Raw genomic sequence first — 5,692 nt, 5'->3', positions numbered from 1 at the left:
AAGAGCGTCACAACAATGGACAGGGGGATGGGGCTGCCAGGATTAAAGTGTCTCAGGGGGGTCTGGACTGGCCACACAAGGGTGAGTTATTTCTGGCTCAGTGATGCCTCCGGTAGCCAGTGTTTCAGGGGCAGATGAGACGTTGCCCAGGCAAGGTAAAGACCTTTCTGTCCTGGAATATTTTGTGTGGGAGCAGTCCTTGAATGGATCCAAATTTTGAGCTTGGCACCAAATTTAGGAAGTTGGGCTCTGAAAGTGAATGAAAGCACGTTTCCTTGGGAGGAGAAACCCCTAGTCCTACTGTTGGTGCTGCATATGATTGTTGGCCCAGGAAACGAAAAGGCAAGCAAGACCTATCTCTCCAGGCACCTATTCTGTTGGAGAAATCGTCGGACATACTTATTAGTAGAGGTGGTTTTCAAATTCCTTATATGTGTTCCTGAAAGGGAATGACACTGTTTTTTCTTGTGACTAAACACTGTGACTAAATCACTAGTCACAGTGTTTTAGGATGAAAACATTTTGCTGGCCTTCATCTCCACCTGGCAGATGATCATCTGCAGCACCACCAGTCGGACATGGTGTTTCCCTTCACAAGAATAGGTACTGCCATTCACATTGAAGAACCTAGTTGCAGCATTTGGAGCTGAGTTCCAGTATTGAATACATCTCAGCTCTAGACATTGCTCTCACACCAAACAGACTAGGGCAGAAAAGTCCTGCTGGCATTTTCCTCCCCTCTCCACTTTATAATCTGTGATTAGCTGCTTTCCTTCCCATGTAAAAGCACTCTCATTCCATTTCAGGAGTCAAACACACAATTTTGTAAATCACCTGCAATGTTGAGTATGTCTAAGGATTGCTCCCAAACAAAGGCTCCAGAACAGCAAGGTCTTGCTGGCATGTCTCTCTACCAGGCAGATGATTATCTGTAGCACCAGCATTAGGACTGGGAGTTTCACTTTTCTAGGAAAAGTACTGTCATTCACTTTCAGGGCTCGGGTTCTGACATTTGGATTCAAGCTCCAATATTGAATGTCTAAGGATTGCTCCCACACAAAAAAATGTAAGGACAGAAAGCTGTTGCTTTTACCTTCACTTTGCAGTCATCTGAACACCACCAGCAGGATTATGTGTTTGCCTTCCCAAGGGAAGGTACTGTCATTCATGTTCAGGAGCACAGTTGCAGCATTTGGAGCAACACTCCAATACTGAATACTTCCAGTGATTATCTAACACAAAATGATCCAGGACAGAAATGTCTTTGTGGCCTTTACCTCCCCTGGGAAGCATATCTGCACAAGAACAGTGGGTTATGTCCTTTCCTCCCCATGGAAAATCACTTTATTCCTCTTCAGGAGTCCACCACCTTACTTTGGAGACAGCTTTCCAATATTAAATATATCCAAGGATTGCTCCCACACAGTATGTGTCAGGTCAGAAAATTGTTGCTGGATTCTACCTCCCCCGGGGCAGCATGTAATCTGCTCTTTGAACCCTGGGTCTAGGTGTTTTCCTTCCCCTGTAAAAGTGCTTCAGTCATCTTTAAGGAGCTCACCACTGAAATTTGGATACCACCTCCAGTACTGAAAACATCCAAGGATTGCTCCCACACAAAATGTGGACTGACAGGTCTTGCTGGCCTTTAACTCCAATGGACAGAGCTCCTGAAATAAAATGAAAGTGCTTTACCATGGGAAGGAAAGTGTGTAGCCCCAGTGGTTTAGGTGCTGATTACAGGCTACCCTAGGGGGGTAAAGATTGGCAACAGCTTTCTGATCTGGCAGCTTTTATATGAGAGTCATGTTTGGGCATATATAATATCGGAGATGGTATTCACATTTGAATGATGGGCTTCTGGATGAGAATGAGAGTTCTTTTCTATAGAAAGGAAAGCATGTAGCCCCAGTGTTTGTGGTGCTGATGAGAGGCTGCACAGGGGAGGTAAAGGCCAGCCAAGACCTCTCTGTCATGGCACATTTTTGGTGGGAGCAAACCTTGGACATAATATTGGAAGTGTTATCTAATTTGGGTAATGGGTAAAATCCCTGGTCATATTCAATTAATTGCACTTACAACTGAAAAGCATGCGTGATATAGAATGCATGTACTAAGTTACCATATTTATTAGCTTAAATAAAAGAAATAACTCTACCCTGTGGGTTAAACTTGTTAATGTGTGAACCAAATTTGCTTCCTGCTGGCAGTGATTGCTCCTGCAGTAAGGATAAGCTGTCCTTCAATGGTTAACTTGATCCTCAGGGGGGGTGTGCTGGAATCATTACTGATATCATTCCTGGGTAGAAAAAACAGTACACGTCTCAGTAGCATCAGCCTGAACAGGTTACCCCTTAGTGGCTCAAGTTGTTTAATCATTCGGACTAATGACAAAATTTCTTTTTCCCACTCAGAATCTCTCTCTTCATCTCTTTAAATGCGGTTGAATTGAATATTGAATATTTCTTTGGTCTTTCATGGTGTTAGGCCTTGACATTCTTCAGGAGGAATCTCAACTTCTACTTTATGAAGTACTTGCCCAATGCTGTTGCTGCTTCCCGTGTTTTCAGGGGGAGTCTCCTGCAATTTGAGTTGTCCTCCATGGGTAGTGTGCTCTCCTAAGTTGAGCAATCAGTTCCGCAAAGTTTAGTACAGCAGCGATTGTAGATGTTGTACTGGCATTCAACTGCCTGTAATAAATCATAAGCCACAACTCTCTGTGCAGCTCTTTCATGAGCCAGACCCTAAGACTGGCTCAGTTGGTCTGAGCATGGTGCTCATAACACCACAGTTGTTGGTTCAATCTGTGTATGGCCCATTCACTTAACAGCTGGACTTGATGATCTTTGTGGGTCCTTTCAACTCAGAATATTCTGTGATCTGTGACATAAGGGCAATGCCAACAGCAAACATTGGCTAAACACTGGCAAGTTCTATGAGGCTGGAGTGTGTTAAAATGATCACTGGCCACTATCTCAGACAGGAGAAATAGGAGTGTGACTGAGTGATAGTACCTTTTTTCTCTTAATCTGTCACCCCCCCATCAATGCCCAAGCACTCGGGTGCTTATATTGTTCCTTTTAGGGTTTGGGCTAATGTTCAAACATTAACATTGACTCAGTGCCGTCAGACAGACAACAGATTTGATCATTCAGAACATCAAAACCCTAAATATTGTCATTGTGGTCTTTGATTGTAAAGCAAGTAGTCAATATCCACTTCTCATCCAGGACCCATAAATTGACCTTAGCAGCTAGACAGATAACATGCGCTCCATTTACTAAAGTGATTTTAACTCTTGGTGTCTGGGTCATGCATCCAGCTTCTTGGCATCCTGCTTCATTAGTACTGAATGTTGTGCTCCTGTATCTATTACAAATGTAAGTAGTCGTTGACAAGAACCAACTGGAATCTGAATGTATGGGTCATTAGTATGTATGTATTGATAGGGTTCCATTGTTGCATTGCAGTCTCACTTGGCTTGTGCCTGGAATGCTTTTGTAAATCACCCACCTGAATGGCTCTTGCACAATACAGGGTGAATTGGTAGCTTGCTTAAGCATCACCTTTGCTGTTTCTTTCAGTTTTCATCTTTTCTCCTTTGCTTCCTGGAACTGTTTCTGCAACTGTTCATTTCTCAGTTACAGGGATAAATCAGGTTTCCTCTCTCAGGTCTTGTTTCTCTCTTCTATAATCTTCCCTATTCAAATTCTCAAATAATTATCTTTCCTTACACTCTGCTGAAGCAAGTAGGGTCTTAAGATGGTCTTTCTCAGTCATAAGTTTATCCACTTGTATTCTCAGTTTTTCTCCTGTCTCCATCTCAGAAGCCAGTCACCACTTTGATACCTCATTTTCTGTTTAAGTCTTATTTTTGGTGAGCCTCCTTAAATGTTTGCAGCTGCCAGCCCCAACTCACTGAGGATGGCGAAAGTTGTTTCTAAGACTCCAATTAACTTTAGCCTGTGGTGCCATAGTAATTATAGGTCTCTCAAGAGTTCCAACTCCCACATCAACATCTTTATCCTGCTTATGGCAAGGGAGTGTAACTTTCCTTTTCCCCAGGCACTCCATTCCAGGCACTACATTCTCCAGAACAGCAGTGGATAATTTATCACTTCTCAAGAAATTCCTTTCTGCGAGCCTTTCACTCAAACTGCATTGCATCATGCACTGGGACCCCGCTGCTCCCTTTTGGGCAGTCCACTTCCTTGCTGCTATTCCAATCTCCTGATTGTTGTTCTGTTTACTAATTGTTAAGTGAAACCCATCCTTCTGCCATAGCTAATTAGCCCTGAAGATCTCTCTCCCCACGTTAAGGATCTTTTCCCTTGTCTTTCTCTCTGTGGGATTAACACTTGCTTCAAGTGATCCTGAAATTCTGCCGCAGTGTTTTATCATGTCCAGCAAAACTCGGACCATGGGAGCCACATACTTGGATAACCACTGGTGCGGGTGAAGGCTGTCCTGGAACATCTGTCATTCATCAGTTGCAAAAACGGTGCCTTCTGTACACTCTCTGTCCCATGATCTATGCTTGGGGTCTTGATCCTAAGCCAATCACTCCTCTCTAATGGATCCAACCTCCTGCTCAATAGGTGGCACTCTGAGATATTTTTTCTGGTCACCCACCATTAAAAATACTGGGTCTCTGCCTCAGACAAATGATTCAATCACCCCTTGCGAGAGGCACTCTCCAAACATATCCAGTTTCCAATAAGTACATAAGTCTCCTATACTTTTCCTGGAACTTTGCTATCTTGGTTGCTGTGTACCACACTGTTTTAGTAAGAGTGTGCAGACCCTGACTACCACAGAAGGTTTCATCTTGAATTTGGGGTTTGTGATAGATGAGTAATGGAATGATTGAGTCTCACAATTAATAGAAAAATATCATGTATATAGGTTAAGAAAAGTTTTATAGATTTATAGTTATGTTGTACCGCCTCACATGGTTATCAAGGGACAGATGGAGTTGGGGCATCTGGGAGGGGAAGCTTGTCGCTATGGAGACATCTGACTTCCAATCAGGATTTGAGGAAGAGATCTTCACCACTTGACAGCGAAGAAGGGGTTGATGGACAGAACTTTGGGAGGGGTTAAAGGGTTAAAAAAGGGAAAACCTCCATTGTGAGAGGGCTGAGCACATGGCGGGGGAAATCTTTTGCTCCCAGTGCCGTAACCTTTTTTCTTTATTCAGTCTTCTGTTGTATTTTTGATAAGGTTTAATAAACCTTCCTAAACTATGAAAAGTGAGTAGCTATTTCTCACAGGGTTGTAATGTGATTTCCTCATCATCAGATGTGTTGCTGCTTATAGGATTGTTAGAGAGTGGGCTTTAGTCAAAGCAATGTTCTGTCCTGTCCACAATTTGTCAACTTTCTTTGGAAGTTCAGTTACAAAAATATTCCCCACCAAGCTCAGCACCAGCTTGTCTGGGTAAAAAAGAGGGTTGAGAGGACCCCAGAACTGGAGGTAGCCCAAACCAGGTGGGTGGGGGCTGGGCTGGGATTTTAGAGGGGATATTTGTGGTCCCTGAGGTTTGGGGGGCTCAGAGGGTACCCCAAGGATGGGAGGGATGGGCAGGTTTGAGGGGATTTGGAGTCCCAGGGTAGGTTTTGGGTTCTGAGGCTCAGGAGGGGTCTCCAAGGCATGAGGACGGGGGAGGTTGGGGTCCCAGGGCAGGGTTTGGGTT

This window comes from Geospiza fortis, unplaced genomic scaffold, assembly GCF_000277835.1.
Source record: "Geospiza fortis unplaced genomic scaffold, GeoFor_1.0 scaffold272, whole genome shotgun sequence".
In the NCBI taxonomy this organism is placed as follows: Eukaryota; Metazoa; Chordata; class Aves; order Passeriformes; family Thraupidae; genus Geospiza; species Geospiza fortis.
This window is presented reverse-complemented; position numbering follows the sequence as displayed.